Source organism: Panthera leo, chromosome A1 (genome assembly GCF_018350215.1).
Source record: "Panthera leo isolate Ple1 chromosome A1, P.leo_Ple1_pat1.1, whole genome shotgun sequence".
In the NCBI taxonomy this organism is placed as follows: Eukaryota; Metazoa; Chordata; class Mammalia; order Carnivora; family Felidae; genus Panthera; species Panthera leo.
In genome coordinates, this window is record NC_056679.1 from 50245165 (window position 1) to 50269710 (window position 24546).

A 24546-nucleotide genomic window follows, 5' to 3' on the forward strand; every position below is an offset into this window, starting at 1 on the left:
CAATATGGAAGGCAAGCTCATGCTAATTGTTTGAGTACTAATGGTGACCATACTTGAATTTGTCTTTTGAAACTAACTTTAGATGATTCCTCATCTCAATATTTCTGTCTAATGCCAAACTGATCACTAAATTTTGGGTTATGGAGAATATGCCCTGAGATATTACTTCTGAGCTAATGAGTGATGATTGTAAGATAAGATAAAGGAGAAACCCATGTTTACTAGTGCATGATTAAAGGTATGCCTGATATTCAACTTAACACAAATTTTTAAATACTCTTTCTAGAATTTCCTTAATAAATAGCATATTAGCATTTAGAATTATTTAGATTGTGTATACTTCCTCATTCATATTCATTAATATTAAAGAGGAATGAGGCTATTTTCTTCACTTAATAGAATTCTGGCAAATAAGATGTCCTCTTCCATTAGCTCTGTGCTTGATACCTAGAAATCATAACAAATATTTGTTAAAAAATTTTAATCTTAAAAACTCAATGAAGCTATATTTATCTGTCACTGTTGTTTGAGTAAACTACTCAGAATTAATAGACTGCACCTCAACTGCTTTACTCTAGGTAATTTTAATATTTAAATAAGTGTTTTCAATATACAAATGAATATGTAATATCCAGTATTTGATAAATTATTTCCTTTGTCAAAAATATTAAGATCATATGTGAGAAAGATTATCTGTATAGGCTTCAGTGAAAATATGGCACATTTAGGATTTGACAACCTTTGAGAATTTTCGAATGTGGGCTAGTGTACTACAAGTTTTGTCATTGTAAATGATGTTTACAGTCTGAGCAAACCACAGAAAAGTGGAAGCAAACCCAAAGGCTGCCCGTGAGACACAGAAGAGCTTTAGCAGAGTCTGAACGTGTCTGACGTATGTGAGGTCTGTTCTACCGAGAATGACCTGCCATGCGTAAATTTTTGTGATGATATGCTGTAATTCTTTTTATTAAAAATAATGATTTCCTATCAGCAAAATAAGGCATTCTGATCATGAACAATTTGATCCATTCAAAAAAACAATAATAGGAGAAAAATCCATCCCTAGCCTCACCATCCAGGAATAAACACTCATAACACTGTTCTCTTTATTTTCAGCATTTCTATGCATCCTTTTTTTTACCTAGCTGTGCTTACATATTACGTGCATATGTTTATAATAATTTAGAGGGAAACCTATAAAACTTGGAAAATATGGGAAGGATAAAGAAGAAAACATCCAGATTCCATGAACAGATATAAGATCTTAACATTTTAATGTGTTTTCTAAACTCCTTTTTCCTATGCATATTGACATCATTTTTATATTCTGATTGTGAAGGATAGTTATCAGGGGGATATTTTTGATGGAAGAAGATATATATTGGGGTTTGCTGAGAGAGGATGTTGCTATAATTAGGTTGATTTATTAGTTTTTCTCAATGAACAAAACAATGAAATTTATTCAATGTAAGATTTAAAAATATGAAAAAGAATTTCTCAAGTACTTTGATAATTTTCTACACAATTATGATTTTGTGAAGAAGAGTCCTCTTAGTGTCCCAAATATTTTAATGAAAGCAGTAGTTTGTAGGGTTTAATATAAAATCCATGTTCTGTGACTTAGAAGATAAGTGACCTTGGAAAAGTTATTTACTCTCTAGGTTTTGTGTTCACATTGATAAAATGGGGCTAGATGAATTTATATGTGTGAATTGCTCAGAGGAGTGCCTATCACTTGGTAAATGCTATCTATACACAGGTTAGCCATGACTAATTAGTTCTGGAAAAGAACAGTAACTTCTTTACTGTTTAAAGAGGTTGTATGCGGCCATAGGCATCATATGAATTATGCACACAGTGACTACAAGGGAAAATACTTTATTGGGAACTAGCAAAGAAGCAAAAATAGGAAAGAAAGAGCTGAACCAAATTTTGACATCAGGCTACAATTAAGTAATCTGAACCTGATGTTACTATTCAGACAATGTAAGGAAATGGTTTAGCGTCATCATGACAATTGTGAGCTTAATTTCAAGCAAGACATTTATAAACTGTAGCAATCTTGGGGATTGTTCTGCTGCAGTTGTATTTACCGTAAATAGACAGATACAAGTGTTTGTGTCAAAGGTATTAGTAAAGATGAGATAATTCACATCTAGTACTGGGTACAAGCTGAGCACCCAATAAATGTTAACTGCTATTATTCTTAATTGTAATGGTAATATTAATAATAGTTCTTAATAATTCTAAAACTTTCTGTATCTTTTAATTCTTAAATTTGTCTCATCTCTAAGTCATCTAGAGTGGATATTAAATCTTTGGTTTCAAGCAAAGGTTTGTGATGATGTTTTTTTGAGTTTTTACGTACTTGAGAACTCATTTCTGTTTCTTTTACTAATTAGAGATGACTTGGGCACACAAGTATTTCCTCTAGTCCATCTCATTTTCTCAAAGGATCATAGACAGCTACATCTCCATGCTCCCCTTTAGAATAGGGAGAAATCTGAGGTTTGGTTTCTGTAAGGAAACTGTTTGTCTGCCTGGAACTTGTAGGATTTTTTTTTTTACTTTGTTTTTTTTTTTTTTTTTGCCCTAGTAAGGTATCATCTCTTTTTACTAATTTCACCCAGAACATTATGATTCTGTTCTAGATGTCCTTAATTTTTTCCAGTGGAGATATTTTTTCTTCAGCTGTGTCTTTTGATATTTCTTCCATTCCAAATGTTCACATTCCTCACTCTTCTCAACCCTCCTCAGAAGCCTGACCTTTTCCCACCTTTTCCTTTGTCTTCCCTTTTTATTTCCTCTAATAAGAGCTTTTCAAGTTGTTCCTCCGATGTATCTATTTGGTTTTTCTTAATACCATTGCAAATTTAAATTTAGTTTGATATTATTAGTTTCCTTTTGACTCTTCCGTTTCTCACTCTTCTCCCTTCAAGTCCTCTATTTTCAACTAGGCTTATTATTTCCATATAACTTTTTATTCATTTTGCACTGAAGACGTTATGTCTTCTTGCTTTCTAATGTGGATGTCAAACTCTACAGCTTTTTTCTCCTAAACAGTATAGTTATTTATTTGAAACTTTTTCTTTTTTCCTTTGTTTTTTGCCTAATGTGCCTCTTTATTTACATTTTTATTGAAGTATACTTAGCATACATTTGGCTAGTTTCATGTGTACAGTATAGTGATTAAACAATTCTATACATCACTCAGTGCTCATCATGATAAGTGTACTCTTAGTCCCCTTCATCTATTTCTCCATCCTCTCCTACATCTCTCCTCTGGCAACCACCAATTTGTTCTTTGTATTTACGAGTCTGTTTTTTGTTTGTCTCTTTTTTTGCTTTGTTCATTTGTTTTGTTTCTTACATTCTACATATGACCGAAATCATATAGTATTTGTCTTTCTCTGTCTGATTGATTTCACTTATCATTACACTCTCAATATCCATCCATATTGTTGCAAATGGCAAGATCTCATTCTTTTTTATGGCTCAATAATATTCCAATAGATAGATAGATAGATAGATAGATAGATCACATCTAATTGGAAGCTTTTTTTTCTAAATAATGTAGTTACACTGATTCTGATTCTAAAGTATGGATTTTCTTTCCTTTTTTACTGCAGGAATTTTTTATAGGCCATATTTTATTTTCTCTGTTTCTCCTTAAATTTTTCAATAAACAGAATTCTATCCAGGTTTGGCATTGCCAACAGACAGAAACCATAGATTGATTTTGGCTCCACTCTCTATTTACTTAAAAGTTGGTCATATTGAACCATAAGCTAAGCTGATGCATGGCTGCACAGCAGTCCTCACTGTGAAGCGCTTTGTTTGTGTATGTAGTGCCCCCACCAAGTGAGGATCTGCTGGGTCAGCAGGACAGCCTCTATTCTTATAGGACCATATATTCATATCCTATGATATGATCATATCCTATGATTCATACCCTATGAATATATGGTCCACATGAAAAAAATGTAATCTTAATCTCTCTTGCTTCTTCCCTCTGCTTTCACCTATAGCACTTGCCTCCTTTTCTCCACTCTCTTCCCATTGTTCATACTACCAACCCAATTTACCCCATTTCTCTTTCCAATTGAAGATAAGGTAAAAAAGAAAAAACAAAAAGGAAGAGGAGGAGAATTAAAATTGAATTTTTTTAACTTCCTCTTCTTGCTTTCACTTCAAACTGTGCAATGATAGTGATAAACTATAGGATGACCCTTTTAGATCCTACAGATGAGTAAGTCTTTGCATGAACAAGTCTCTATGCCACCGAATGAGGTATCCCATGATGTGTTTGAGTGGGAAATAAATTAAAAATACATATGTTTTCTTGTATTTATTTCAGATTTAAAGGGGACACAATTTGCTTTGTATTACTTGATATCTGTAAAGAAATTTGTTTTTGTAAATCTATAAAGATCCTTTGTAGATCTTTATATAAACCTTCACTATAGCCTCATTTTTGTGTTTTTGTTTATTTATTTAAGAAGCATATCTTGCCTTATTTTGTACTAAGGTGTTAGTTCGTGGTGACTCTGTCAAGACCAATTCTTAGTGACCTATATGAGTAAGTTTGATTGCCAGAAATTATATTTCTGTTTCCTGTTTTCCAGTAGTGGTTGACTGAAGCCATACCATGTGTAGATGCTAATTAAGTGGGGATACTTTGGAATAGCTGTGTATCAGACACGGCTCCTGTGTATATGCTAAGTAATGTATATTGGGAATATTTGGAACAGGACATTTTCAAATGCAAAAACTCTAGCTTAGTCAGCAGTTTAGTCATAGTGCATGACAGGTAATAATACCATGTGCATTTTTCTTTAATCCATGGACACCATATAAAATTTGAAAAATAAGAGGGATAAGAAAGAGGCTACCAAGATTGGATTGTATCAGTGAAATTAAACATTTTATTAGAGATATTTCACCTCCATAGCTGTTCTTCAGACACATCCTTTGTTCTAGACAGTATGCCGGACCCAGGCTACATAGAAGTTATCAAAACAAGCAACTCCTTGAGGAAGACATAAATATAACAAATAATCCCACCCAATCCATTAGTATTGGGCTGAATGTTGTAAAACAAAATGTAGGATACTGAGACAGAATATATTAGAACTGATCTAACTGGGAATTTCTGACCCACCCTTGGGGGTGCCTGGGTGACTCAGTTGGTTAGGAGTCCCACTCTTGGGGCTATACTTAAGTCATGATCTCATAGTTCATGAGATTGAGCCTCGTGTCAGGCTCTGTGCTGACAGTGGGGAGCCTGCTTGGGATTCTCTCTCTCCGTCTCCCTTTGCCCCTCCCCCATAATATGTGCACATTCTAAAATTAAATAAATAAAGAAATAAAAGAAATGCCCCCCTTTGAAGCAGTGGCATTTAAGGTGAGAGATGAAGGATGAGATAGACATAGAGTGAGCATGTTGATGAGGCAGTTTGGTGGTGAGTGTGGGAAGGCCCTGACCTGAGGTGGGAGAGAAGACCTGTATATGTGCATGTGGTGAATGTAGGAATGCGGTGAAAATGGGACAAATCTCTGTTAGGGTCCTGATGATGCTATCTCTTAGGTCATGTTTTGAACTTGAAACCTAAGACTGACAGGATTCCACTTTAGGTAAAAGGACCCTTCAGGAGTCGAGGGCAAGGTAGAGCTAGAATCATAAACATGCTCGGAAAAGTTAGAAATTCATTGCAGTAATTTAACCAAGAGATGTTGGAGACTTGGACTTAGTTGGTGGCAAACAGGGAAGAGGGAAGAACATAGATTAAAAAGCTGATGTTGTCAAGATGCAAGACTTTGTCTCATTTCATGATTGTTACATTTGTAGATACAAATGGAGAATTGTTGCATGTTAGAAGTCAGAAGTCCTGGTTGTCATAAGATCCTTCCTCTTCATTTATGGATAAAAGTCAAGTTTCCCAGATTAATGAGAGTTTGGAGACAGAATTAGGGGGAAAAACCCCTAAAATCTAGATTGTGCTTATTTTACAATTCTAAAATCATCCTAATGTTTATATTTTAGCCTTATGAAGTACTGAGGTAGAGATGGGTATTTGCTGCTGTGCTATTGCAGAGAAGTCAAGATCTCAATATTCTGCTGTATTTTTGCAGCAACAGACTGCCTCAAATCAGAGATGGGATGTTAGGCTTAAGTGAATCTCAGGCTTCGCAGGAATCAAGATGTCAGTATTAAAATGCTTGTCTCCTTCCACTCACGTTTTAATTATCTCAAACAGGTTGACTTAAGGATTGTAGGAGTGTAAATTGACTACATTTTCCCCTAACATAGCTGCTAGAGAGATGGCTGGGATGTCTTGCAGATTAGTTGGAGACTCACCTTTTCCACCTTTGTTCTAAAATTTAATTAGCCAGCATTTCTGCTGAACTGATGTGATGAATCAAGAATCTGTGGCCCACATGAGTCTGGCCTGTGGAAAGAGTCTCCGGGGGTAAATAGATTCACTTGACTTGAACTTCTCCCTTACCTCCAGAAACGAGCCTCACTAAATAGAAATAGAAGTCGTGAAATGTGCTGCGTATGAAACTATCACCCGCGAAGGAAGACCCTATAATTAAATGAGTAGAAGTGACTGAATCTGTGGAGCTAAAATTTAAGCAATTTCTATGTGCACAGCCTGCCAACCTTAGCACACTGGTTGGGCATCTTGCCTGTTGGTCTTCGACCTAGGATGGGAGCATAAAAATTACCTCATCATTCAATTTAAAAATCTGATTGACCCATTTCTTTACGTAGGATGGCTCCTGCCTTAGAATTAACCATGGATCTCCCTTTTAAATGAGTTTCGACTGGGGTATCACCTTTAATTCATATTTTTCACACTATATCTAGGTTGTATTGGGCAAAAGGATTCAGAATCTGTACATGACTAAATTGTTTTAAAAGCTAAACAGTGCCACAGGCCTGTGGCACTCAAACTTCTAAGTGTGAAACAGAAATGAGAGACTCACACATCACACATCTTCTCTGACAGCTCTGAATAACTGGCCAGGCTGTCTGCTGTGAATGAATCCTGGCTCCAATTTGGCTAGTCAGTCTTTTCTGTAGCTACCACTTTCAGGCCCAACACTACCATTTCTGACAGCATACATATGTATGGAAAAGCATGGGGACTATTGCATTATCCAGCAGGGGTAACATTGCCAACCTTTTGGTTTTCAACTTACATTGTTACTTGATTCCACGGTGGAGATGTGGGCAGGTGAGTTCAATATAGCTGATAGAATCACAATCCAGGCAGCAGGAAGGCAAACCCATGATCATTCTTCCTTTTCTACTGGATCATCCTGAAACTTTTACGGAAGCCAGTGGTGAATATACTGTTGATTCCATTTTATTCTTTCAGGGGGATCTGCAGTTATTTTTAATTTTTGGTTTCTCTATGGTAAGAAGGTTGGACTAGCCACAATTATCATACCTCCATCTCTTCTGGAGTGTTTTTTATTTCAGAGACCAAGTCCAGATGTAATGGGAGAACTAGATTGACTAATTAGGCTGGAAGAGATCTTAAAATGTATTATTTGGTAGAAACCCTTGGGTGTCCTGGGTAATCCAGTTATACAACACCAGGAAAAAAACTCCTGATGTAGAAATTATAGGGGGCTTAAACCCAAAGGAAATAAGTGTGTCCAACTTCACTGTTCTCTTCCATGTCTAATAATCCAGTTAAATGCAGATGTAGCATGCCACACAGTAGATCTCTTGAAATTGCGGCAATTCACAAAACTTGATAAATGTCATACTAGCATTTTCCCTGACTCTGACACCTCAGGGCAACCGAGAGAAGTTACTTCCCATTGGCCAGTACCACACATCTCTCTTCATTTAGCAAGATGAAAAGAATGGATGTAATCACAATATTCTTAGAAAGGTCATTAGGGTTTGACCATGAAAATGTGACCACCTGTCCTCCACTCTTTCATGGTTTTTGAATATATGTTGGTTATTTTCCCCAAAATTTTATAGATTATTTTTATCTAGGATTGCTAGGAAACAGATTTGGTAGAGAGAAAGAGGGAAGCACTATGTGCAGAATATTATAGGGTAAAGAATGGTGGAGCTTAGAGACTTGACATTAACCAATGCTGTGACCTAGGAAAATACCCTTTCCTGCCCGATACCTCAGTGTCTCCATCTCTCAAATGTTTTGCCTGGGGAATATCTATAGACATTGATACCTTCAAAAATACAATTCTATGCTTGCAGCTTTGTTTCTCTCTTTTCTTTCTTTCTTTCTCTCTCTCTTTCTTTCTTTCTTTCTTTCTTTTGTTTTTTAAATTTATTTTGAGAGAGAGAGAGAAAGAGAGAGAGAGGAAAACATGAGCAAGGGAGGGGCAGAGAGAGAGGAGAGAATGAGATCCCAAGTAGGCTCCACACTGTCAGCGAGGAACCCCATGTGGAGCTCCAACTCATGAACCATGAGATCATGACCTGAGCCAGCGTCAAGAGTTGGCCGCTTAACTGACCGAACTACCCAGGCACCTTACACTCCACAGCTTTGTTTTTTGAGTAGCCTATTTTATTTCTTTTGTGGAGATACTAATGATGGTTTTTAAGGGCTTACTTAATGGCATTTTTTAAAAGCGGCTTTGGCAGAAACATAAAGAAAAAATGTATAGTAATGGTAGATGCTGTGATGTGTCACCCAGACCTCTAGCTGCCGTGAGTGCCACCAGCATCCGGATCTCAGTAATCAGCCTTCTTCAGAATTGCCTCATTGAGAAGAGCCACTCTGCCCAAAGTCATGCCCCCTTGACATGGAAATGTGAAGGCTCAGCCTCCTGACCTGAATTCTTAAAAACGTAAAGGGTCAGCCTTGGTTCAAAACTCCCCATATGGCTGGTGAAGCCTCCCTTGGGACTGCATCACAACCCAACATGTTCTCCTGCCAAATTCTAGCTTCCTTCCCTTCTTTCCCTTCTGCAGGTGCTGATCTCAGGAGCGTTCCCGAGTAATGCTCCCCCTTCTAATCCCCAGCTTAGAATCTGCTTCTCTGATTGCCTAACCTGTACCAGACAGTGTAGAATACTTCTCTTTTATTATCAAGTCATGTTTTACTTATCTTAGGTTCTAGGACAAGGTTCTTTCTGCTTTCCAATAATAAAAGTCCTCTGATTGTGCTAGGGGGAGTAGTTTTCTAAGGATGCAGGTTATGGTCTCTTTCTCTTGTGCAGTATAACCCAAGCAAAATAGCTTGTCTACACTTTGCAGACTCATCAAATGCATTGACTATTCAAGAAAATTGAACTTGCTATTTATGGCCTTCTTAGATAAATGTACTTTAAAAAATTCAGTGTTTGTAAGTAATTTGAGTTCACTAGAAGGACTTTGACAGGTTATTTAAAAGGATATGGAATGTTGTGAAAAGATGGCTTTATTTCAATTCCTTGATGTTTTAGCCAACCTTGTGAGGTCTTCTTATTGATGGGAACAGTGTAATTTTAAGCATTTTATATTTTATCTTTAAAAAGTGAATCATGAAAGAAAAAATTTTCAATTGCACTATCTTTAATTGGAAAAGAAAAGCTGACATCAAGTTATGAAAATTTATGAATAGAAGGATAGTGGTAGACATTTTGAATGACTTTAACTTACATTTAATTATTCAACATTAAATGAAAAGTATGTAAACATGAACTGCAAAAGGATAGACTCTAAACTGAAAGGATATTTTCTCATTGAGAGTCTCTGAGGAACACTTCAGAGTAGATTTAACTCAATGAAATCTCAGAACGAGAAAGGGGAAAAAAAAAGGACCATTGAGAAATTCATCATGGAAAACATCACAATGTAGAGATAGAAATATTTCTATAAAGAATATTTACTTAACATTTTAATATTTAGATGGTGAAAGAATCCAAAATACAAACCAAGGATCAATTATCTAAACTAGGGGTAGTTTTTTGTTTTTGTTTTTGTTTAACAAGGATACTAATATTGAGGCAGCTTCCTCTCCTTTCCTCTTGCCCCTGCCTCCAATTTCTGGAAGCCTTACATGATTTTTTTGGTACCAACTCTGTTTATCTCAAAGGTCTAGAAAGCAGGACAGTTTTCCTAGTTAGGTGTAAATGAGTTATAGAGTAGCATAAGGATCAAGCAAGCAGAAATGAGACCAGCTTCCTGGGCCACACACATTGTTTTGTTGCATTGAGATTTTGCATAGAAAGTATGTTGTCCTGCATCATATCACTATGCTTCAGGAGCATATGAAAATTTGTTATAAACCCAATGAGGGGAAAAATCACCTGAACATAAACAGGAAGGGATGATGGAAACTAACATGTATTGCTGATCTGTATCTGACACCATTCTAGACACTTTTATCTCAGTCTCCATAGAACCCATGACAGGCTTGAATTACAGAGCACACTTTACAGAGAGAGAAATTAGTAATTGAGCTAACATCACACAGTTAAGAAAAGGAGGAGTCTGGATTCAAAGCAAGATCAGTGAAACTCCAAAACCTTTGTATCAGCAGAAATGATTATGTGCATCTGTGTACTACCCCAGACCCCTTCAGACCACTTATTCTCCCTCGCCATGTCCTCCCTTCTTCTCCTGATTTTCCTCCTGCTCCATTTTTTTAAAAATATCTGATTTTCTTGTCTATTTAATGAGGGCTTGGGATGTTAGCTATGAATTACAAGGATGTTTGAGGTAAGAAAGATGTAAAAGTTAATTGCTATCCAATGTTGTAATAATAACATAATGAAAAATTCAGCTTCAACTCACCTGAGCTCACTTCTCCTCTTCAAATAGCAAATAATCAAGCTGCAGAGGACTTTTTAAATTACAATGGGCAAAGGATGAATTCATCACATTGGCTTATTGTGTGTGTACAAAACAAACCTATCACTATATCGCTATTTACCACATTTCTCGGATGAATGAGTTATGAAAAAAATGTGCAGTTTTAAAGAGACTTAAAATTATTTTTAACAATTAAGAAATAAACCAGATGTACGTAGATGAGTGGTTATTAACCAAGTTACATCATCCCCTATGGAAAATTTGGCAATGTCTAGAAACATTTTTGGTTGGCACAACAGAAGGAATTGCTTTTGGCCTCCAGTGAGTAAAGTCCAGTGCTGTTGCTAAATGTCCTATAATGCACAGAAAAGCCCTTTCCTTAAAAGAATTTCCTAGCCCCAAATCCCAATAGAGATGCCTATTGAGAAACACTCATTGAGGTGATGTGCAAATTTTTAACAATAGGACCAATTTTTCTCTTGTCAAAGAGACATTTTTTTTTTCTTCTCTCATACAGTCAAAAGTCATAGGTATTTTCTTGACTCAAACATTTATGCCTTTATTTAAAACTTTGATATTTTATTTATTTCAACATTTTTGCATTTATTTTTTAAAATATTTCATCAAAATATTATTTATTTTGACTGTTGAGTGTTTTGACACCCCACTGAGTTTGTGCCCAGGGCATATATCTCACCCACTCTACCCTAATCCTGTCTCTGTTCAAGATATAAAAAAGGAATCATAATATAGCATAGTGGTGAAGAATGAGGCTCTAGGGTCTAAATGTCTGGCTCAAATTATAGTTTTAGCACTTTTTAACTCTGTGTCTTTCTCACTTTATTTGCTCCCTCATCTGTAAAATGGATAAAGTAGTACCTATGCACCTTGGTTGTTTCAAGGGGTAAATTTATCATTTAGCAAAGAACTTGGCATAGATTCAGCACACCTCAAACACTGGGTATTAAAACATAGCACTAAACTGGATGCACTTTCTGGTGTCATGAGTATAGATGAAGGAGAATGACTATTTATTGGCTGGTCAAAAATTTTTTTTTAATTTTTTTATGTTTATTTTTGAGAGAGAAAGAGAGAGTGTGAGTGGGGGAGGGGCAGAGAGAGAGAGGGAGACACAGAATCCAAAGCAGGCTTCAGGCTCTGAGCTGTCAGCACAGAGCCCAACACAGGGTTTGAACTCACAAACCACGCTATCATGACCTGAGCCGAAGTCTAATGCTTAACCGACTGAGCCACCCAGGCTCCCTGGCTACTCAAAATTTTTAAGGAATGACACCATCCAACCCATCTCTTTTTCTGTGCCTAGTTCTAAGCTAAGAACCACACTCAAGTTCTCTCTTTTTGGTGGTCTTACACCTATTTCACTACAAAGACAATAGTATCTAATAGCCTAGAACAAACAAGAATCATTTTCTCCATTCTAGGACAATAACAGAACTTTGAGTAATAATAGGACATTAAAACCAAAAGTCAAATCAATAACTTGAAATACAATTGGAAAATAAGAAAAGCAAATCATGGAAAATAAGGCCCTATTACCAGTAGCAGAGTGTGCATCATGTGAATGGAGGTCTCAGTTCTTGGATTCCCCATGAAAGATTTACCTGATGACCCATGCTGGAATAAAGAAAGGAAAATAGCAAGCAGAAAGCAGTTTATTAAGGACAGTACACTCTCAAGATGGGAGGGTGGGTAGGCCCAGAGGTAGCAACTTCCCTGAGGCTACAGGGTCATTTCTTTTTATGTAAGCAAGGTCTTGGGTCATGGATGCGTTGATCTCTAATGGAGTCTGTTCCCAACCAGTTGGGGGGACTCCTCCCACTGGTCAGGAGAGAGAGTTTTTGACCCTACAAGGTTTGTATCAGAGCCATCATGGCAGCCTTCCCCCATGATGGCGGGGCAGGACACAAAACCGCAATGCACATGCATTACTACGAGTCTGGGGGTTATGCTGGAGCTTAGGTGAAAGAGGAGAGCTCATGTTCTATACCTGTGGTTCTTGGTATGTTAGCCCCAGGGTCTTGGAAGCCACTAGGCTAGGATGTTGAGGGGTAATGGAAGGCCTCAGGACAAAGTCAGGATGTTGTGCCCCCAGGCTTCTAATATGTAACCTATTTATCATTGCCCTTGCCTCCAGCTAATGTCTAACTAACTGCCTCCTCTATCTATCAGTTCCAAACAGTGTTTCTAAATGAAGCAAGTCTGGTTTACATATAAATCCTGGTCACAGTGCCATCCTGGTCATTGTCACCTGGCATAAGCAAACAGACAAAGAATGAGATTTCCAGATTCCCTTCGTAGCTGTGGTCATGTGATAAGTGATGTTGACCACAGTAGAAACACACTGAAGTGTGTGATATTCTAGGAAGGCTGTTTATGGATTCAAATTATTTTGGAGAGCATTTTTTTACTTTACTTTTGCATTGCATCTAGCCTTCATCAAAATGATCGCTGGAGCTCCAGCAGTTACTTTGAAACATGAGAACATCTTGGGTATAGCAGACATATGTTAAAACACTGAAATAGAAAAAAACAGGCATCAGATTTCCTGATAACAATATGGAACTGCCACAGAGGCCCCAACCTGCCCACCTCTGGACCTCTTTTAAATGAGAAAGAAAAATAACAATCTATTTCACTTGAGCCTCCATATTTATGTGTGTTATAAACAAATGTAATCTTAACTGATACAATTTCCTTTTCATGTGTCATTTTTTAAACTTCGGAGAGCTGACCAGCTTTCTTCCACCCACACTCACTTTGAATGTATGATTTGAATGTATATCCAATGTGCTTAACTTAGAAACAGCTTTTTAAAGCCTGAATTTCCATTTTGCCCTTATTTTCCACTTATTTTTCAAGTTATTGACTTGGCTTTCAGCTTTAATATTCTGTAACTCAAGTTTTACTAATTGTGTATGTAGATAAGCTGCCCCTACTATTATTGACTCACTTCCAGGAAAGAGTGCCTGCTTAACCATGAAGCATATTTTGTTTTTCACATGTGACTTCTGTGACCATTAAAGGGAAGGTTGAATGTCCTTGCTTTTCCAAGCTGCTTGGTAAGCATTACTCTGACCTTAATTGATTGGGACTATTTCAGGATTTAAGAAAATGCACATTATGCTTCAAAGCGCAAGTTGTGTGGCTTGTTCCAGCTTGTGGTTTGTTGCCAAGGTAAATCACTGAAAATTTCTAATAGGAGAGAGTAAAGATATTGTAATTTAATAATAATAATAAAGAAATTGATTGGCAAATGAGTAAAATCGCTGTCGTTCAGGTGATAGAACTGTCACGTTCAGTTGATAGAAAAGCCTTCTGCTTGGAGGTCTCAAGCTCACCAATGTGAGTCTGTGAATCTGTACTATATGATCCTACAAAGGTAGGAAGGAGGACAAAAGAGAATGGATGAATGAATAATAAAGAAAATCTGCAGTTGTTTCTTTCTCTTCTTTTTAGGTTTCTTCCTGATGCTTGAAAAAATTCTAACAATAAAATATTATTTGATAAAGTCATCAAATTCTACCTAAACTTTCTTTCTCTATTTTCTTTCTTTCTTTCTTTCTTTTTTTAACATACACCAAGTCTCCTTAAATGCATGTTATTGTAGCAGATACTGTAGTGCCTCTATTGCAGTCGGCCTTACCAGTTCACAGAAGTTTCGCTGGCTGCCAGATCCTGCTCTTCCCTCAAATAGGACAGACCAAAAATGCCAAGGTACTAACACCCTTCTGGGGATAGCCCTCAACTAGTGACTGATGGAAGTCGGTGTATAAATAGCCTAGTTCCCTCTCCTCCTGAGTGGGATAACTCTGAGATCCATCTTTTACACTTGCTCCCAGCATTCCCCAGTGTGATTAAGTTTAATACCCATACTTGTGCTGGCCTAGTAGCATACAGTTTTAATGAAAGATGATAATTTGTTGCTATGTAAGTCCAGAATTATCTAATTTCAGGCACTGTACCTACAATTACTAGCTTGATTGGAAAGAAGCTCAAGTGAGCCCAACTGATTGCCTTAATTGTGTATCTCCACAAGGATCGTCACATACATTGCCTGCCCTCCAGGTGCTTGACAGGGAGAAAATCCTGAAATGCTTGAGAGGAACAATATTTATAGAAATTCCTGAAAATCAAGCATTCATTCAACATTGAGCAAGTGTTTGCATGCCTACTGTGTGTCACATGCTTTGCTAGGAGCTGGGGATACAAGGTTGTTTTTGTACTTGTGAAGCTTAAATAGCCTAGAATGAAATGAAAGACTTAGTTATAAAATATGTTAAGTTCTAAGAAAAAAAAAGTGCCATGAAAAGTATACTTATTGCCTGTGCATCCCCTTTGCAATAAAATCTATCTGTGAATTAAGCTAGACTCTCTGAGGGAATTCTCTGTGGACTGTAATATACAGTCCCTGGGTGAAATGGGTTTTACTGAACTGTGTTTTGCTGTAATGTCATCAGCTCACATAAAAGTATGTTATATGGAAATAGTACAATTACACCTCTCACCATGTTTATTTGAAGGATGGTATGAAAGGTGTTCGCTAAATAAATCTCACAATATCTCTTTATAAGGGCACAGAGAGTAATTTCTCTTTTTTTCTCATTGAAATGGGTATCTGTGCTTGTCCTAATCAACTGGTCTGCTTTTAACTTATGGATACTATGATTCTGTTTCCGAAGTTCCTGATACGTGCTAGAAACCATGGGGCACAGAGGCACAGATCAGTGTTCCAGCCCATCTCCCATGAGCGTATAGCGTTTTACTGCCTATATTATTTGTGGCTATCATTCTGGGATTCATTTTATTGGTCTGTTCTTATTTTCCCCTTATTACATTTCTCTTTTTAATAAAAATTTATCTTTCTAGATTGCCTGCATCTTTGGAACCTGCCTAAAATCACTCCAGAATAAGGCTGAGCAAAAATAAATCATCAAAAATATAAAATGATTAGAATCTCACAAAGAAAATTTACTTAATTTCATCAATTTAAACTGACACTATTTAGATAATTTATTTCACTGTAGTTCTTTATCTCAAGCAGTGATTAGAAAGTCCATATTATAAGTAATAAACACATTTTTGTTAAACTTGAATAATTTTGAATATATTCCAAATAAAAAAGAAACACTTTTAGGGGCACCTGGGTGGTTCAGTCAGTTGGGCGTCTGGCTCAGGTCATGATCTTGTGGTTTATGAGTTTGAGCCCCACGTCAGGCTCTGTGCTGACAGCTCAGAGCCTGGAGCCAGCTTTAGACTCTGTGTCTCCCTCTCTTTCTGCCCCTCCCCTGCTTGTGGCTCTCTCTCTCTCTCTCAAAAATAAAATAAACATTAAAAAATTTAACAAAAAGAAACACTTTTACATGGTGTGGATAGGAAGGAATAAAATGAAAACAATAAAGTTTTGTATTTTTACATTGAAAAGATTCACTTCTCTTGTCCTTCACACATCAACCTTCTGATAAGATTTTCAGGGGAAACTTTTGTTTTAGAACTCAGGAAAAGTTTTTTGATGGCAATGTTCAGAGCTGCAATACATCTACACTTAACTTGGAGGAAAAGAAAAATCATCTAGCAATTGAGAGACTATGCAGAGGACAGGCCAGAAATGCAGGGTGTTAGATGGCACTGAAATGTAGACACGCCTTGATCTTTTATAATCTCACCAAGCAAAGTCCTCAGATTGAGCAGCCGTGGAAATTTGGGTTCATAAAGTACATAGCCCCTTTTGTGGAAGGATGGTCACTCACAGCTTTCTATCCTTTCTATACTATGGTTTGCAGAATATTTATGACTGTAACAATTTTTTATTATTTAGTTTTTGAAATATCAACCTGAGATCTAATTGTGGTTAGATGTGGTTCACATTGATTAGATTGAACCTATATGTATGATAGGTTGTTGGCTTTTTTTTTTTTAAGCTTGGTTCTTGTCTAATTAAATTCTTAGAAGGGCACAGTTGGCAGAACTGATTAACCCATTTGTTTGTACAGAAACAGCAGAAAGTGATTTTTTGAAAATATAAAAATAGGCAAATATATACACACACACACACACACACACACACACACACACACATATATGTAAATATATAAAGACTATAGGCAATATCAAATCCTTCATTTTTTCTAAATATTTGATTTGGTTTGATGCTTCACATGTCGATAATTTCCATATAAATATTTATATCAATCTTCTTCATTATTCCTGTTCTTTTCCTATTAGAGACTTTTTGTTTTTATAAGACCCCCACTGAGAACTGAGTTATATTAACTCCTTCAAAATACCATCTTGGTTCTGAGTTATAGGACTTTGGGTTTCCTTACTTCCCTTAGTTTATAATCAAAAAATAGTCTCATACTTAAAAAAAACAAAACTACAGAAACAGAAATGTTCTGCTTTGAATACAATTGCTCCTATATCATAAGAACTCAAATTGATTGATACTGCAATATGAGTGGTAGTTGATATTAAATGAATAAAGAGGACAGCTTTGGTGGGGTGATGGACTGGTGGGGGACAGAACTCGTTCACTGTGAAAGTGCTTCATTCAAGTTGGAGAATGGAGGTTCCTGGGAATTCAGTTTCTTGGTGGGCCTTTGTGGTCAAGCAAGTCTGTTCTTTTATTCTGTGTCCTGAAATGATGAGGGATTTTATTCTCCAAGCCTGTCATTCCAGTACTTTTCACAGGCAAGTAATTGAATTTCCAAAAGCCTAGTACTAGAAGAGCCAAGCTCAACATCCTCTCTTGGCTTCCATTCTATGGCTTTTTTTTCTGCTGAATAAGGCCCACTGAGAATGACTAGATTGTAGTTTATTATGTTGTCCTGATTATGAATCAGTGCAATTTACGAATGTTTTGCATTTGAAACCTGGAGTTGTTTTAGGCTCATTTGCTGACATATGTGAGTTTGCTAGAAAGGGGCAGGATCAAATGACATCCACCATCTGTGGAGGGTATTATGTCTAGAGCTAAGAACTGGGAACATGAAAGAGGTTTGCAAAGTGAATTCAACCTACTTGAGTCCAAAAGCAAAACCAAACATATATTCCTGCAAAGTATATCCAAAATCACTCAGTTTAGAATTATATCTACTCTTGAATTATTATAATGCATATATTAATGTCAATTTTTAAATCATGAAGAATATTAAGAATAAAATTAGGATCTGAGGGTAAATTTCTGTATAAGGGAAATTATTAGAAATTGTGAAATCAGTAAATAAAAAAAAGTGTCTTTTGTTCCCAAATAACCCTTCTTTATTATTACTTTAAGTTCAAGTGTCATATTTTCTTTCAAACCTATTTTCAAACATGGTCTTCTCTTATACTCCTTGTCAGTGTCAGTTAAGATCAATAACTTTCCCAAGGTTGAATATTGTTGCAATCTTTAAAGGACTGATCCCTTTCCAGGGTATTTTGTTGGAAGGGGTGGTGGAGATTGGGATCAGAGAAAGATGAGATTATTTGAAATCATGTCTTATAGTAGACATAATCCATTACCTATATATCAGGTCATTCCTGTTTTTTGGCAACTTATTTTAAAGGTATTTTTGTTAGCAAAGCTAGGTGGGTACCACATTATATGGTGGTGAGTCTCATAGCAGTGTATAAACACCAGTGGAATGCAGAACATTTGTAATAATGAACAGTATCTCAAATCATAAGGCTCAATTATTCTATTCTTGGTGTTGAAATGACTTATCTTTCATTGACTTATTTATTTAGCAAATATCAAATAAATGTCTATGGTATACCAAGCACACTGCTACCAAATTTGGGTCTACAACAATCAAAAGAAAGAGACAAAACCCTTATTGTAATGATACCTACATTTTCGTAAGGAAAACAGCAAATAAACAGCTAAATGTCTATGTCAGGTGGTAGTAAATGCCTCAAAGAATAATCAACCAGGGTAAGGGGAAAGAAAGAGATTTTAGATTGCCTACTAGGTCAACAGGAAACGACTTTCTGAGGAGATAACATTTGACCAGTACTTGAAGTAGAGACAATTAATACAAAAAACACTGGGAAGGGCAGAATGACCAGTGCAAAGACCCTACGGCAAGAGTGTAGTAAGTGTATCTGGAGAATAATAAAGATGCCAGTATGTTTGTTATGAAATATGCAAGGGAGAGAATAGTAAGAAAGGAAATCACCTAGGTAGCACTGGGCCTTATGCGCCAAACCAAGGACTTTGGTACTTTTTTTTTTTTTAATCATGGTAAAAAGCACAAAATACCATTTAACTATAAGATGGTACAGGTGTACTGTTTCAATGTACGCATCAATATCATTAAGTATGTTTACATTGTTGTAAAAAGTATCTTTTGAACTTTTCATCTTGCAAATCTGAAACTCTAGACCCATTAAACGATGCCTCTTTTCTCTCTGTCCCCAGCTCCGGGTAGCCACCATTTTACTTTCTTGATTCTGTGTGTTTACCTCACATAAGTGGAATAAGAGAGTATTTGCCTTTCTGTGACAGACTTATTTCACGTAACATGACATCTTCAAGCTTCATGTTGTAGTCTATGACAGGATTTCCTTCCTTTTTAAGAAGGAATAATATTCCATTTTATGTATGTACCACATTTTGTTTATTTATCTATGAACATAAAATCTTAGAGTTATTCTTGACTCCCCCCCCCCCGTTTTTTGTATCACACTGTACATCCATCTGTATTCTGCAGGCATTCAAAAACATTTTGTTGTGTAAATATTACTCTCTTTGGTTATTTCCCTTTTCCATTCAAAACTTTATTGTCTTTTTCCCTCTTCTAAAACAAGCTCTGTCTGATCTAATCTTGCTCCTGGAACTGTTGTTGCCATGGTGTCTTCATTATATTCAATTTCATTACTGACATTCATCACAGCTAAAATAAATTAGTATTTGTGTAACTGTTTCTTTTGTACCTTTCTTATACAGCTACAAACGAGCACTGAACAAATCTTAGAACAAGTGTGAGTGTGTGTTTAAATTTTGTTGAGTGAATGCTGAGAATCTGTCCTTTGCTTTTGTAGATTTCTCTAATTTATAACTAGTTCTCCTAGTAATGGAATTAATTCACCTCATAAAACTTCAGTAACATGAAGAGAGAAAAAATGCTTTTTAGGGAAGTAGAAATATCACCGAGAATACCAATTCATGCCAGATAAGGAACACAGCACAATATACATCATTTTATAAATAAAGTAACATGCACACATACCTATAAGGGGTGCAGCATGGTGCTGGTGTGTTAAATAACACCATCATTGATAGTGCCATAATAGAGATATAGATTTACGGTCATTGAAGAAGAAAAGATAACTTTTAAGACAGAAGGTTTAAAATATCTCATGAATGACATGAAATGAATGCATGCATTTAATTTTTGATGGGTAGAATTGGGAGGAAGAACATTTGAGGTAGAGGAACAACCTAAGCAAAGGCGTGAAGGCACGAGATTATCAACAGACATGCAGATAAGACTTTGAATGAAATAGTTTGACATAAAGTTTGAGTATTTTAAGTATTCTGTAGGGGAGTATTGGAATATAAGGGAGGAGAGAAGGTAAGGAGAACGCTCTATGGTATTCCAGGCTAGGATGTCTGCATCTGATTCACTAGACAGGCAGTGGGAGGCTGTGGAAGTGTTTTGAGAAGATGAGTGCAACGATCTGAACATCCCTCCAGAAGGATGATCTGTTAACAGTGGAAGATTTGAGGGAGAAAATGCCTGCCCCCTGTTATTCAATAATCCCAGCAGTAGGTGACAAAAAGCAAGTGGCGAGTCAACAGTGAGGATGCACAGCGAAGACGGGATGAATAGGCAATATATTTTAGAAATATACATTACCACATCAGGTGATTGGATGACTAGGAGGAATTAGGGAGGGAAAGGTGTGCTCGGCGAAGATTTGAGGGGCTGGAGAATATGACAGAAACACATCACCAGGGGATAGTAGGAATAGAGAAGGAGGAACAAATATGAATTCAATTTTGAATTTGTTATAACTTTTAGGTGTACATGGGTCACAGAAAAGAAGGGAAAACTATGGGGAGTACTATGGTGGAGCAGTAGGAATGTGACTACAAGTGAGCTGGTCTGGTAAAGGTGGGGCAGGGGGATATTGAGTCGTGGTTGCAGAAAATAGAAAATTAAAATAAAAGTATTTATGAGGCATCTGCTAAGTATCAGGAATAAGGCTAAACTCCTCTATGCAATTTACAAAAACATATTCTTCACAACGGTTCCATGAGGGAAGAACTATTAGTTTGATTTTCTTGAAGAACAAATGAGTATGTTAAATAACTTGCCCAAGGATGCAGAGCTAGTAGGTGGCAAACCCAGGGTTAAGAGGCTGGTTCGTCTGACTTCAGAGGCCACTTGCATTAGTGGCACATCTCCTACTTTTCCCTAAACACTATGTCTTCCTATCCATGTCTTTGATAATGCAGTGTTTGAAATTTTATTTATGTTGCTGAGAAACAACTTGGGATATGTGTAGCTCTAAACACCCAGAACTAATAAAATTACATTGATCTGTAGCATGTCAAAATCACAGGGCAAAGCACTATCCAAAGTAATTCCAGCTACTTTTGCCAATTTAGCAGTAATTAGGTCTAGGGAGGCTCAGGAGTCCTGTGTTCCAAGCATATCGAGAAGATTATCTTTCACCACCAAGCTTCCAATTATATTTTGAAGATTGTTTTCATTACCATCCCAGGAAAGAGGCTGTTGTAACCTTGTTCTCTCCCCATTGTTCCAACCAGAATAAATCTGGCTTTATTTAAAGGAAAACAAACTAACAACTACCCCAAATACCTCAGACCAGAATATTTTATCTTTGTTTCTGGCATGAAAATGATGGTTGCTAAGAGATCCAGAGAAGTGAAAAAGGAAAATGAGACAAAGGAGGCTGAAATAATGTTTGCCTCGTTACTCAGAACAACATGCAGGTACTTTTCCTTTCTTTGCCTTCTTCCTACTTTTTAATGAATTGGCAACATTTTTAAACTTCCTAGTGAATATAAATATCACCATTGTGCTACTGACCTATTTATATCCACTGGCTATTTCTAACTGAATCATGACATTCAAAACATATTAAATTTGAAATGTTTCCAATATCAGCAAGAAGATATTCTCTTGCTTTCTTTTTTTAAAAAAGTACCACTTGGAAAAAGAACTTTGGCATTACTATTGAAACCTCCCATAGAGATATCTGATGAATGCAAATAAAGGAACTGATAAAAAAAAAATAACTGGTTCTACTTTGGGGATTGGTACGTGTTGTGTGTAATAATTACTGAGTTATACCTGCAGGCATGTACACCATCCAATAACAATGGTTTGGTAATATAATAAATACTAGTGTGTATGTTTGGAAAACATTTGTAAAGGGCTCCTTTTGAGTGCATAGTCTCTTTAAGGTCTTATATGCAAGACTAGTGGAGACCTCTTAAGGGTCTTGAATGTCACTCAAGATCATGGCATCATTCAGTTTGAATGTCTTAGATATGTACAAACAAGTGATTTGATAAAATAATTGCTTTTATCAGATTCCAAACATTGGGAAATCAAGCCCAAGATACCACTGGACCAAGATTGTCTTCAAATCAAGACAGAAATTATTGTTTCATTTTCCTTAGTCAGGGGTAGACATATGAAAAATACTTGGGGGCCTTTTAAAGCTAGTATTTAGGGTTTGCAACTTATACATTTGCTACTGGTTTTTGTAGTACATTTACCTTATGACGTAGTCATCATGGAGCTGACCACACTGGTACAGACAATTCTACATTTTTTCTTTTAAATAGAATTTCACATATTGCAAATTTAGAAAGAAACACTGTCCACTGCTGACCAGCCAAATTAATTATTCTGTATTGATCAAAAGCAAAACAGATTGATTAGTTGCCTGGTTGTTTTAAAGGAGGAATTAGCAACAAACTATTTTCAGAAAGACAAGTTTTGAGAATCAGGGTAACAAACAAACTCCCATTTAATAAAAAGCTAATGTTAGTACTGTTAAATTGTACTCTCCACACCAACTTCCTGTGCTTCTACAATAGAATTTTTTCAAGGATTTAGGATCTCTCTACAGTTATTTACTCTGATATTTATCAATGGTTTTGGTAATTGGTTAAGATATAGTTGGAAAATGACCTGTAAAAGACTGGAAAAGCCACTTTAATCAGTAATTTAGCTGAACATTTCACTCTTTCAGCTATATCAAAAGAGAAACAGATTTGAGAACTGACAGAAAATCTCTTGTAAGGATGTATTGATCCATGCCCCATTCTCACCTATGCAAGTATGATTGCCTAGTCCAAGATAAAACGGGCCAAGGACAACATTGAGTTTGCCTTCGCTTACCATGTGCTACCCCACATGGTATAGAATTTATTGAAACTTCACTGAGGCAAGCATCAATATTTAGACATCCCTGAGAGCAATTAGAGTGTAAGTTTCATGAGGGCTAGAACTACAATCATCACTGAATAATCCCTACTTTCCCATACATCACAGGGCCTAGCCCACATAGGTACCCAACACGTACTGGGGAATGAATGAATGATTTATGAGAAATTTAGAAATTTAGATATTTCTCATATCTACCTCTTCTCTACATACATTTTATTATCAGAGCCTAATTAAAATTTAAACCATCTTGGGCTTCTGTCTTCATTGCAAGGGCCCATCTGGGCTCATCAATCTCACCCTCTTCACCAAACAACTCGAGTCACACAACATATGTTTAGTAATTTATCACCTTAAAAAAAAATAAAACTCTGCTAGGGAATAATTGCAGTCCAGAAAATCTCATTAGTGTAGTACAGCAAGTCCAATCCTCCTACCTAACTTTTCAACATTGCAAAAGAACAAATGCATGCCCAAATTCAAGAAATGATAGTATTTGTATGATCTGATTGCAATGGTGCACTGTTTATTATGGTATGGCTTTGGGATAGTTCAGTTCAAGAGCTGATGGAATCAACTTAGTGCTGTTTCCAAATATATATTAAAAAAAAAAAAGAAAAGAAATGGTGAGTGCCAAAGGTGGGAGGTTATTTTTATTTTTATTTTTATTTTTTAAAAGAGAGAGCAAGTGGGGAGAGGGGCAAAGAGAGAGAGAGAGAGAATCCTCAGACTGGAGCCCAATGTGGGGCTCAGTCTCAAGACTGCAAGATCATGACCTGAGCTGAAATCAAGAATTGGGCACTTAACCGACTAGGCCACCCAAGCACCCCCAAGAGGTTATTATTTTTAATTATATTCACAGAAACAATAATTCTGCTGCATAAGATTTTTGAATATGTATGTTTCATGGAGCCTTGACCTTTATACCCACTAGAAAAATCTATTTAGGCAATAACCTTAAATGTCGAATGACTTAATGTTTTTAACATTTTACTTAATACTTGACAATGTGGTATTATTTGTTTAACTCTTGGAGTGGAATATCTTCGTATCCTACTCAAGTGTGTATTCTGCACGTGTCCAGCAGAACACAGTTGAGTCTACAAGAAGCTGTCTGAAGTGGTGAGAGCAAAAATGCTAGACAATGGAGCAGAGAGTGCCTAAGGCCTGTGGGAAACAGTAGAATCACAAGTGACAAGTATGTGTTTGAGTGACAGACTTTTGAATCCTGACTTCCCTAACTATAACTTAACTTAAGTTTCTGTTTCTATCACATTACAGGGATAGTACCTTCCTCAGAGAGTTCTCATGGGATTCATTGACCTGATG

The 24546-nt window shown here is 36.5% G+C and overlaps 2 long non-coding RNA genes across 2 annotated transcripts in view; one reads left to right on the forward strand and one right to left on the reverse strand.

The window, feature by feature from the left end:
- The window catches only part of LOC122213821, a 311434-nt gene that overhangs the window by 262111 nt on the left and 24777 nt on the right, over positions 1-24546 (forward strand). The gene's annotated exons all lie outside the window — the stretch shown is intronic.
- Positions 382-24546, reverse strand: part of LOC122213828 — a 50537-nt gene continuing 26372 nt past the window's right edge. Inside the window, exons 2-3 of the long non-coding RNA XR_006199645.1 lie at positions 7207-7332; positions 382-447 (exon numbers count right to left, since the gene is read on the reverse strand). This is a non-coding gene — a long non-coding RNA (uncharacterized LOC122213828). The remainder of the gene's footprint in view (positions 448-7206; positions 7333-24546) is intronic.